The 12520-nt window shown below is 46.6% G+C and overlaps 1 long non-coding RNA gene across 1 annotated transcript in view; it reads right to left on the bottom strand.

Moving 5' to 3' along the window:
- LOC144287686 (uncharacterized) overlaps positions 1 to 12520 on the bottom strand; it is a 595958-nt gene that overhangs the window by 198906 nt on the left and 384532 nt on the right. Inside the window, exon 5 of the long non-coding RNA XR_013355429.1 lies at positions 8184 to 10249. This is a non-coding gene — a long non-coding RNA (uncharacterized LOC144287686). The remainder of the gene's footprint in view (positions 1 to 8183; positions 10250 to 12520) is intronic.

Genomic DNA, 12520 nt, shown 5'->3' on the forward strand with positions numbered 1-12520 from the left:
GAAAACAAGTGGTCTCCTCACTGCTATGGCAAAAGTGTGGTTTCCTCTGCTCCTGCACAAACCAACAAATTGCTCACGGACTTGCTAACACGTCCCCATGGAGTGGAGCATATGGCTCAGCGACTGCAGGAATGGGCATTTGCATGGGATAGACCTGATTCTGGGTCCCTCCTCTGCTCCTTCTCAGCTTTGTGACTTTATGCAAGTATTTGAGTCTCTATGAGCTTCACTTTGCACCAGTAGGGCCGATGTGGAGGTATTGTAGCAATTACAGGAGATACTGCATATCAAGGATTTAGCCCCACTGTAGGAGCCAATTTATGTGCTCATAAACAATCACTATTGGGAAACCAGCAAAACTCATCCAAGTGACTCATCGGTCCTGGTCCTGCTCAGGACTCTGCTTCCCCTCCACTTTCATGTCATCCACTTCTCTGCATGCAGCCCTCTCTGTCCTGGAAGGGGCAGTGAGGTGTTATATCACATGGCTTTCAAATCACTGCCAAGAATTCTCAATCCCTTTGTGGATAACTCCTCCAAATTTGCATAGAGTGTATTTCTAGAGTTTGAGGTCGGCAACCAGGTTATCAGAAGGACCTCATAAAGGCTTGCTTTTGGCAACATTGTGGTGGCTGCCAGTCTCATAGTTATTCTAAGTGAGCTTCACATTGATAACCCTGGGAGGCTTTAAAAAAAAAAATCTCATTATTCTGGAAACTAGGCTCAACTTTCAATAAGCCATCTGTAAGGACAATAGCCAAGACCTAAAGTTAGGCTTTAGGTACCAGTGGTACCAGGAACACAGGTAGCAGCTTGGAAAGAGACCATGCCATGAGACATCTCATTGCCAGAGACATTTTCATCTGCCCAGACAGCTGCTCAGGTTTGTCCTTCAGGCCCACCTATCTTGGGCCCCCCATTCACAAGGGGGATCTTGTTCAGGGACCCCCTGAGCTCCCCAGAGGAAGCTGACCTGAGTAATTGACGGTGTTTACCCTCCTCATCATCAGTGGGCCCCAAACTCCAGTGTGTTGCCCAAACACGGAGACTACCAGCCTCTAGAGGCTTCCATCTGTGCAGATGCCCCATCTCTCACCTTTCTGGCCTAAGATTCAGCAAATGTATCAACATGAAGATCAACCTATACTTCTTATACTACTTATTCCTCTGGGTTCTGGCTTTTCCAGCCACAACCACCTGGTAACCTTGATCTGCAGCTTTAAGGACTAATCCCGCAGAACCCCCAGAAGCTCTCCTTAGCCCTCCACCCTCTTAGCTGCTGATATTTGCTGAGACCTTCCATTTCTTTGCCAATGGTGCTTATAAACCAGGAAAAGCCTTGAAGCTACAGCAGTGCAGAGTGCAGAGCTCACCTAAGAATCCCCTCTCCCAGGGTCTCGGCCCCTCATCTGCACAATGCCCTAGCTCTCTGATTCCTTCAAGCATATTGTAAAGCAACTTTATTATGTTTTACTAGATGATTTTGGTAAAAAGATCGGTCTGTTATACACTAACATGTCATAAAAAGTCATAGCCCTGAAAACCTTTTACTAGTTACAGTGCAGTTGATGCTTGCTTGATTAAACAAAAATCTTAATTTTCTTAAGAAAAGAGAAATTCAAGGTCATGGAATGCAAGCGGAATAATGTGAGCTAAATTACACTAGAGGTTTCATGGTTTGAGGGACAGACACTGAACTCCCACTTGGAACTGCTTCCTGCTCCAAATCAGGAGCATATGAATACCTCAGTCAGAAGGCCAGAAGCAAGGTAGGCCTATCAAAGGAGTATTGGTAGTGGGGTCTTTTTCTGTTTCTATCCTTGCCAACACAGAGGATCCTCCCAGAAAATACAATGATCCTACCAGATGCAAGTGACCGGAGCATGAGTCAAGAACCTGGACTTGGCTGTCTTCTGATGACCGCAAAACTGTCCTGAGAAAGAAAGGCCACTGACACACAGCTTCGCCCACCTGCCTGGCACCTCCCCTTTGCCACAACCATTATGTCACCAGCTTGAGAGCAGAGAACAGGTTTTGTGAGCTTTCCAGTGAGCGGTGCAGTCTCTAGGCAGACATCAGCTGGGGCAGGCCTCTCCTGATACATACACAGGATGCACAGGATAAAGCATAACAAAAGCTTCCTGGGACATCTATGGAAATGTTTTTCTGTACTAATGGGAGAAGCCCTATGTGTGAGGGAGAAGACTAGCATAGTTCTGAACAAGATTAAGTACAAGGAAAAGAGGAAGATTTTGTCCCCCCAACCTGGCACTCTCCATGTAACATAAGCACCGTGCTCATGCATGAGCTTGAGCTACAAGCTGAGATGGTACAAGGGCCCACTGGCTTCATGTGGCTGCACATTTATGGAAAGGCTGCCATAGCAGAGATAGCATTGTGGCAAACTTTCAAGCAGCATCAGGGCAGAAAAAGCAGAGATGCAGCTGTAGAAAAGTGGATCAGTGGTGGGAGGGCAGAGGTAGAGAGGACAGAAGTAGTGGGACTGTGAGAAGGTGTTAGGTTTAGAGCAAACACAATGCAGGTAAAAAGTGCACACAACCGGCATTTCTGAAGAAGAGCTCAGAAAAAGTGAAGGAGCTGCAAGGGTCAACACGGTGATGTAAGAACATATCCCTAAGCAAAGAACTGAATCCTCGGTTTTAAGTGAAATACCGTACTTTCAAGGAAAACCAGTAAGGGAAGACTCACAAGTAGACACATCCCAGTAAAATATTCGATTTCCAAGCACACAAATTTCTACATGCAGTTGTTGTAGAGGCTTATAAAATCCTGAAAGGGAGAAACCTCTGGCTGGTTTGGAGGGGATGGTGCATGAAAGCCAGGACAATAAGACTCTGATGTTGGGAGCTGGGCAGAACCTGTTGTCTAGCAGGCCACCACAGATTACTCCTGAAAAATCACTCAAATAGTTGCTAACTGGAAGAGGAGTCTAAAAAAATGACTCAAGAATGGGACCGTCCTAATGTACAAGGAATGGTGATAAATACCGAATCCTCTTACATGTGGAGTTAAACATCAGCCACCTATGTAACTAGTCCTCCCGAGACAAAGTCATGAGCTCAACACGATACTAATCTTAATTTCAATGGCATTTTGTTTGAGGAAAACAAAATGATTCTTGATTAACACATGTTTTTAGGAAAATAGAACAGGAATAGATTTCTTCTAATAGAGAATGTGCACATCAAACCAATAGCCAACTTTGCACTTAATGGTGAGAACAGGAAAGCACTCCTGGTAAAACCAAAGGGAAGATGAGATTGCCTACTCGCCCCAGTAGGATTAAAGGGAAATATAGTGTTGTCCTTATTCGCAGAAAATATGATAATCTACTTAGAAACCTAGGAAAATCAACTGAAATAAATTAGGCAAACACATTGATTATAAAGTGGTAAAATATGAATATTTTATTCATAGAAAAGAATGCAAATAGCTTTTCTATTGTGGAAAATATATAACATATAATTTACTATTTCAACCATTTTTAAGTGTACAGTTCAAAATGAAAATAGCTTTAATATATGAAAAAAAGCTCAATCTCACTACTATATGAGAAAAGCAAATTAAAATAACACAGACACCATTTTTCACTTCTTAGGCGAAGAGCAGGATGTGTGGTAACGCTGCATTGACAAGAGCTGGTGTGCGTGTGGACTCCGTAGTGTCATGGAGGGGAGTCTGGTGATAATTACAGACGTTACAAATGTGTCTTCCCCGGGATCTGGCAATTCCTTTTCCAGGAACTTACTCAGAGATGTTCATGAGTGTGAAAAAGGCTGTTATTTAACACAGAGGTATTTGAAATGGCTAAGGTTTGGGAAAGACGAAAAGGGCATCTGAGGGGATCGGTCAGATGTACTGTGGCAGGTGGCCGCCGGAAGCTGAGCAGCAGACGTAGGAAGCTGGGAGGAGGGTTACTCATACCATGGGAAAAATGGGAAAAAGCCAGTAATCTACAGATATGCCTTTTCTTGCACCCCCAGAGCACTGAGGTTTCAGGTCAGCCAACAGCCTGAACCCAGGACAGGTGCCTCCGAGGAGAGACGAGACATGAGCTGTGCTTCACTGGGGTCAGAGCATCAATGGAAGCTGTGGCTCCCCAGGGAAGCAGGGGTAATAAAGATTCAGCTGCTGCCCATGGCTGAGTGTGGGGTAACGCAAGAGTACGAAACCCCCAGGAGTCACGGACACAAGGGGAGTCTGCAGACCAAGCGTAGGGACAGAGATTATACAGAACTCCCTTCATGCAGGAGGCTGGAGCAAAGAGCCTTCCCAGGCTTTGTCTCAGCCACAGAACAGGAGCTATAATCCACAGGGGAAAGGACAGAAACTCTCATCACTCCCAGGGCACAGATTAAAACCTGCCGTGGCTCGGGGAGGTCAGAGGAAAAGGCTCTACCTCCAGGGAAGGGGCAGGAAGCCAGCCTGGGCCTGACTCACTAGAGGTTTCCAGTGGCATTACCGAGAAAGCTCCCCTCCCAAGACACAGGAAGGCCATGATTGCCAAGACCGAGTCTGCACCAAAGCAGAGAAGGCCTTGACCCCCAACACTAGGCTCAGAGGTGCACAGAGCAAGTCTGGCAGCCCCCGACGGGGAGAGGCAGGGAGTGAGGGGAGATCCACTGGAGGCTTGAAACCGAAAATGAAGTGGGCATCAGGAGAGATTCTCTCACAAAGCAGTCTCCACCCTCAGGTAGAGCTAGAGGAATTGGAAGCTGGAGGTTGCAGGGAGAGTAAGCACAGCAACGACAAATCCCAGATTCAACTGCTGACCAGATGGACTCAATCCTAGCATTACTGGTCAAGTGGAAGAGGGGCATAAATATAATTCACTCGGTATCATGTCCCACGCTTACCGGTCTCACTTTCAACCACAAAGTGCAAGACACACAAAAGAAGGGAGAAAGGGGGGAGGGAACCTATACTCACTGTTAGGAAACAAAGTAGCTGACAGAACCAGAGGCAGGTAGGACCCAAGTGTCCAAACTATCAGACACCAAGAACTCAAGTAACTATGATTCACACTTTAAAGGCACTAACAGGAAAGGTAAACAATGTTCATGAGCAGATGAGGAATCTCAGCAGAGATGAAATTTTTAAAAGAGAATGGGATGAAAAAACTGCATAATGGAGTTAAAGATATTAAAAATTACAGAATCAGAAAACAAAGTACTTTTAATAAGTTTGAATATATAAAAAATGTTAAAATATGAGTAAAAAATAGATGCCACAAAGACTGGAAAACAAGAACCAAATAGAAACTATGGAAGATGGCCTTGCAGGCTCAAGAAGCCCGCGGTGCACAGGCTAATAATGAAAAAGAAATCCCTCCATAGATTGAGTGTGACAATGCCACGAAGGACAAATGCAGCAGGATGTTGTAGAAGCACCCGGTGAGAAAGGACAGGCAACCTTCACAGGAGGGACACACAGCAAAGTTCTTTGCAACAGCAGAAATCAGGAAATTCTATCTTCCCCCAAGTCCCGAGAGTAAATCTCTGCCCAGCAAAACCACCCTGTGAGCGCAGAGGGAGGACAGAGGCACTTTCAGAAAGCACAAACAGAGGGTTTGATGTGACACACAAGGAGTGTGATTCCAGTTACATGGTCTGAGATAAGCAATGGGATAGGGGACACTGAGCCGTGTAAACATGCGGGGAAATCTAAGCCAACGCGGACTGTGTGAAACAGCAATTGTGTGTGAGGAGTTTAGGAAGAAAACAGTCACGGTCTCAAGGTCACATTCAAACCAGCGACAGCAACAGCAGGGTGGCAGGGAGGTGGTTAATGTGTCCTCAGTGGTAATGGTGTCAATGGCGGGTGAAGCTACAGGCCAGTTCTTTTTTTTTTTTTTTTTTTTTAATATTTTATTTATTTATTCCTGAGAGAGAGAGAGAGAGAGATTGAGAGAGGCAGAGACACAGGCAAAGGGAGAAGCAGGCTCCGTGCAGGGAGCCTGACATGGGACTCGATCCCAGGTCTCCTGGATCAGGCCCTGGGCTGAAGGCGGCGCGAAACCGCTGAGCCACCCGGGCTGTACAGGCCAGTTCTGACTTCCCTAAGCTAACTATGCCTGTGTTAACAGCCATGATAACTACTTAAAGCACAAGTTGGTAACAACCAAATTAGAATAGGAAGAAAAATAAACAGCAGAAAAAATATGATAAATCTAAAGCGATCTAAGTAAGGAAATTAAAAGAAAGGTAATAAGACAGGTGTGTATTCTTATCGTAATACTGCATGACAAGCCACCAACTTGATTCCTTACAAACACGCATCTCCCTCTCATAGGTTCTGTGCATCAGGAGTCTGGGCGTGGGCTAGCAGATGGTCCTCTGGGTCAGGAGTCTGGATGTGGGTGAGTGGGGTCCTCTGGGGTCAGGAGTCTGAAGGTGGGCTGGTGAGGTCCTCCGCATGTCAGGAGTCTGGACAGGGGCTAGCAGGGTCCTCTGTGCGGGTCCCAGCTGGCTGAAATCACAAGGCTGGCTGGGGCTGTGCTCCCACATGAGGCCGGGCCTCTTCCCAGCTGCAGGTTTGGGAGAACTGAGGTTGGTGAGGTTCTAGGACTGACCCTCCACAGCCTGCTGGCAGGGAATGCCCTCTGATCCCCACCTTGGGGCCTGCAGGTGGCAGCCCCCTTTCCAGGGCCAGTGGAGGACCCCTCTCTTCTGAGACGTGGTCTCGTATGAGGCTACCTCACCTACTCACAAGTCTCCAGGTGTGTTCATGGTGGGGAGTCTTGGGGGACGCTGAGATTCTGCTACCACAAGGTAGAATACAGAGAAAGCATAAAATAAGAGGCTAAATACATGTTGAAAATATATCAAGAATTACAAGAAAATATCATTATATCTGATTATAAGATGAAGAAAGAGACGGTTTATTTCCTTTCAGTTTTTCTTTTTGCATAAATTACTTTTTCTTAACTAAGTAATCCAAGTGTATAATCCATACCAATACCTTGCATTGGTCATCTTATAGTCAATAGAAATGCCCTTATTGTTAAATAGTTTCAAAAAATTCTCAACAGGCGTATGTATCAGAACTGAAAAAATTATTCCTCTATTAGTTCTTATTTATTTATTTTACCAATCTTTGTGTATTGCAAATGAATTATCCTGTATATTTTCATGTATGTTATTTAGGTTTTTTTCCTTAGGAAATAAATGTTTGAGGGTGGAATTTGTAGGTCAAGGGTTATTTTGACGACACAGATAATCCATGGCAAACCCACTTCTAAAAATATCCATGCCCTCAACAATGTATGAGAGAATCAGTTTTACCACAACCTTGAGCACGCTGGGAATCATCACTTATATCGAAAAACAACAGCTTCATATTTTAAAATATTTCATCAACAGAACAGGAACTTACAGAATAGAAAAGTCAATGACCAGTTCCAGGTCACCAGGGTTTTCCCTCACCATGACTCTGGGCCATTTGTGTGGTGCAAGCTGGGGAGAGGCACCCTCCCTGCCGTGGGGACCCTGGCGCTGGGCCCCCCAGAAGGTTCCTGAGCAGAGCCCGGCGCAGGTCCAGCCCTTTCATCTTCCCACTTTTCAAACCCCGGGATGCCAGTTCTGCAGCCCACCACCGCTGTCTCGGTATTGGCCCCTTGCCTCGGTATTCATCGGTATTCATCGTTTATCAAAGTCATTGGTTGACTTATGCACCTCTGCCTACCCTCTCCGAGGACCCCAAGCAGCCCTGCCCCGCTGAGGCCCAAGCCCCCGTGGCACACACAGGGCCTCATGTCCTCCTGTCCGTGTCGTTCCCAGGTTTGCTCCAGCTCTTCACTCTGTAGCAGATTCATCTTTTTCTATGACCCAGATTGTCCTAATTCAATAGTTCTTCTACTTGTTCAGACCTCATCCTTTTTAATCATGCAACAAAAGAATGAGATGCTAGCTGCCTCCACCAGATTGCGCACACCAGAGCAAGTCTGCTGTGAATCTAGGTCTCCTCCTCTGAAATATTAGAACATTCAAGGACCAGAAAAACAGTGAATTGTGGAGACAAACCCCGCCCCCCAAGACATCCATGAGCTCATGCGACTGCCCCACGGTAGCAGAAGCAGCACATCTCACAGCCCCCTGACGCTGGCAGTGTTGACAGCCCATCCCCTGTCTCCAAGGGGAGCTAAAAGCTGCACCCGTACTTACAGGACACGGAGGAGGCGCTCAGGCAGGCCCTGGTTTGTCCCTCTATCCTCAGCTGCACAGTACACTCTCCAGTACCAACACCGCCGCCTTCTCGCTCAGATGATTGCAATTTGTAATCCAATCCAAATCGACCTTAATTGATATGTTGATCTAGGGTTAATAGTTCCTGGGGTGGAGAGGTTGATAAGGAAGCCAGCAAGATTCAGCTGTGTTAGTCAGGGCAGTAAGGACTTTTTTTTTTTTTTCCTATTTCTTCTGGATTTTAGCAGGAGAGAAGAGGCATCCTAAAGGATCAGATTGTCTAAAGCAGTCAAAGAAAGGACTCGGCCTTGGGGGGATGCACCTATTCTCACACCTCAAACCCTAAGAAGTTAGTCTGGACAATGGGAGAAGAAGTCAATCACAAAATATGGTCAAGGACCCCTCCCCTTCGGCACTGAGGGCCCTGTGAAGAGTTGGCAGCAGACAGGGGAGCACGTGTGTAGTTGGCAGCAGACAGGGGAGCACTGAGGGCAGCAGACAGGGGAGCACGTGCTCAGCGAGTCTGGCTGACTGGTCCTGCTTCCAGAACCGGATCTCAGGGGCAGTTGTGGGCACAGCTCAGGGCATCCCGTTAATCACATCCCCCCACTGTGCAGAAATTTCACACTGAGTAGCGGCCAACATGTCTTGATGACATTTATTTCTTTGAACAACCACCCATTTTGTACAAACAGGTCCCTGATCCGTGTTATGCAGCCACTTCCAGCTCGGTGTGTTTTCGGGTCCCTCCTGCTCATTCTCTGTGGCCAGTCCAGACTCAGAAATAGCATGGTGTCCACAGCAGGGGCCTGTCCCCCAAAGCCATGTGTCTGTCTGTGGCCAGAGCTTCCTGAAAGCCGAAGGTGCTCTGACCCAGGACAGGCCATCCAACTGGGCAGGCGAACGCTGCCAGGCCTGCACTCCCTTTTCCCACAGGACTTCTGCTCTAAGGGCATTTTCAGGAAACTCTTTGTCCTTAGCCTCTGTCCCCATGCCCAGTGCTGCTCTTCTGCAGGCTGGAATTCACACTGGGGGAGGAACACCTTCCTGCAAACTGCCTCTAGTAACCTGAAATCACCTGGTTATAGCAACCTAGTTACTTAGAGGCTTGTCATTTTGTTCTAAAACAGCTTGCAGGGATGACTTTAGATCCGCATTCAGTCCTGAAAGAGGCCAGACTAGCTTCAGCAAACAGAACCATCAGACGCCGTGAGCTGCTTCCATATTCTTCTCCCTAGTTTTTCCTTCACGAAAACGTGATCACAAGTGGAAGTTGCCTCAGGAGCAATCAGGTCTTGGGCATCTGGGGCAGCAGGTGTCTATGGAGTGCTTCCAGTCCCTTGGGGAGGGGTGGAGAGTCCCGTGCACCAGAGATGTCTGTATCCTCTCCACAGAAAATGATGCCTGGATTGGCTTTGGATTTGGTTTGCCTTTAACCTATTAATGCCTTTCAAGGCAATGTCTGATAAGTCTGTTTCTGCATTCCTGAATAAACAAGGGAAAAGAAAAGAAAAAAATGGCCAGAGACTAAAGGCAGGGGGTGGCCAGCTAGCCTGAGCTGGTGGTGCATCTCAGAGGCATGTGTGATGGGGCCCTGTGTAATGAAAGGTCACCCTGGACAGGCTACTCAGTGTGCTGAGCTCAGCGTGGAAAATGAGAGAAACCAGGGTTTCTGGAGGGTGTGGGGCCCACTCAGACAGAAGCAACCTCATCCCAAAACTGGCATTGAGTATGAAGGCCCAGGAACTGTGGAAATGGAAGGGACCTCGGGTGGGGCACAGTTGCCCCATGCAAAGCACTTGCAGCACATCTGCCCTGATGATGAGCAAAGGGAGGTGCAGAGGAAATGCATTTGTTTCTTGGTGGTGTTTTTTGACCCAGGTGGTTCATGGCTCCTCGTGCCTCCAAGACCAGGTTCAAGTTGGGTTGAGGGGCAGCTGGGCCGCAGCCAACTCAGGGCCACTGTGCTGGACACTCTGCCGGACGTTATGCTGGATGCTGCCTTGGACACTGTGCTGGACACTGCACACGGTGGCAGGTGAGGCCTGTGGAGTGAAGATCAAAGATTGGGTTAAGTGTCAAGAAGTCACTTTCTCGGGAGGCAAATTCACATTCCTCCTTTAAAAGGAGGTTAAGCTGACGCTAACACCTTGCCCCCTACAGAGAAGAGGTTCTAAGAGTAGCTGCCTGAGCATCCTTTGTTCAGGCCCGAGGATGCGGATGTGAATAGACAGGTGTCATGGATGCTTTCAGAGCAGCTGCAGTGCCTGGTTAGAACCACGACAAAGATTAAAACATTTCAGGTGGGGCTGCAGGAATCTACAGCCAGAGAGGGAAGGAGTTTGCATGGGCAATCGTGTGGAAAATGCATAAGAATAAAAGATGGCAAATTTTTCATTGTTTTTAAGAAGGTCTGGGATAACGATCCACCATTGCACCCAGCAGGCAGCCACCTAGAGGCAGAGCACACCGAGAACTGCTGGAAGAAATAGCGAAGAGGCCCCACTTAGAGCAACCAGAATGATGAAACACATGGGAGGAATTCACGAGAAAACTTTAAGTGCTCCTGAAAGCACTGAGTAAGCTTGAGCCAATGAAAAGTAAAGTATGTTGTTTTACATAATCCGATGCCTACATCACAATTAATCTATACACTTAATGCTATTCCAGTAAAAACCCACTAAAGGACTTTTTTTCTTTTCTTTTTTCTTTTCTTTTATTTTCTTTTTTGGTTGGGGAGAACAAGATATGCTGGATTCATATGGAAAAATAAACACCCAAGACTGGCTAACAAGATCACTTTTTAGAAAAGGAACAAGGGTAGTCAGTCCTAGCACAGAGACAAGCGTGTCATAAAGACAGTATGGAAATATCTCAGCATTAGTATCTGAACATCTGAATAGACAGATCCATGATGGTTTGGAAAAATCTAGGAATAGACCCAAATATGCACAGGAATTTGGCATGTGACAAAGGTGACATTTCAAATGGGGGAGAGAAAGGTAGATTTTAACTAATGTGGAAACACCTGGGTAGCCAGCAGTCCCACCTTTGAGCAGGTTAAATTTTAAGCAAATCAAAAGTTTAGACGTAATAAATGAAATCATATAACGGTCAGGACAGTTTTTAAAGGACAGCATTGAAGTAAGAAAGTCTTTGTAACTGACCAAATCTGGAGAAAGAAAAGACTGAGCCACCTGGGTGTACAGTCAATGCCACCTCTGAGTGGCATCCCCACCCGAGAACACAATGGAAAAACAAAGGAGCAACTCAGAGCCACATCTGCAAATTAGATCACAGAAAAGTTCATTTCCTTAAGATGTAAGACCTCTTACAAGTCAATTAAAAAAGAAAGATTTCCAGTTCAATGGATATGTTCAGCATCCCCAGGTCATCAGGTCACAGAAAGGAAACATAAATGGGTCTTCAGCATTTGAGGAGATGCTCGGCCTCACCCAGCAAAGTCTAATTATGGCTAAAATGACGCATCCTCGCCCCCTTGGGTTGGAAAGGTACTGACAAGGGTGTGGAGACAAGAACGCTCTATAGTCTGGTGGGAGTGCATCCTCCCACCCCCTCACTCCGCACCCCCTGCCCAGGTCCAGCCTCTATAGAGAGCAGTTTGGCAACACTCTTTACAATTTAAAAAAATGCTTGTAAACTTCTAAAGGCAATTTCACTCTTAGAAATGTGTCCCTCAGGTATGCATGGTATTCATTGTTTTTTATTTCAAATAATTAGAAAATTCAGTCAACAGTAGAGAGTTGGTTAAACAAATTATAGTTCATTCATTGGAGGGAATTAATCTGTCATCACGAAAGAGAATAAAAAGTCGCCTCCTGGATCTTGCCCTGTTAGGCTTTGAGATACAAATCCAGGCAAGACACAATGTGTTACGATGCACAGAGGGGAGAATGCAAAAGTATTTATTTGCTCAGGGCTGCTGCACATTCACGGGGTGCCTCTGATGAGGGTGCTGGGGCGGGATGGCGGCCACAACAGGGAGCAGAGAAACAGGGAGGGTGCAGGGCGACCAAGGCAGAGACTGAACTAGAATCCACACGGGGCACTTCTGTGCTCAGACCCTGCCCCTTCAGGATTTCCTCCCTCTTCCTCTCTTTCCCCATTCTCTTACGTTTCTTGAGTATCTATTTCTCACCCCGCGAAACTATATTTTTTGAGGATTAGAAACCAGCCCTACTGATCTTCATGTCATCTCTACTTCCACAATGTCAGGAATGCCAATGGGCAATCAAAGGGCACCTAGTGAAACTTTACTGGAGGAAGGGTCTATCTTTTTCCGTTCCCTTAATTCG

This window comes from Canis aureus, chromosome 17 (genome assembly GCF_053574225.1).
Source record: "Canis aureus isolate CA01 chromosome 17, VMU_Caureus_v.1.0, whole genome shotgun sequence".
Classification (NCBI taxonomy): Eukaryota; Metazoa; Chordata; class Mammalia; order Carnivora; family Canidae; genus Canis; species Canis aureus.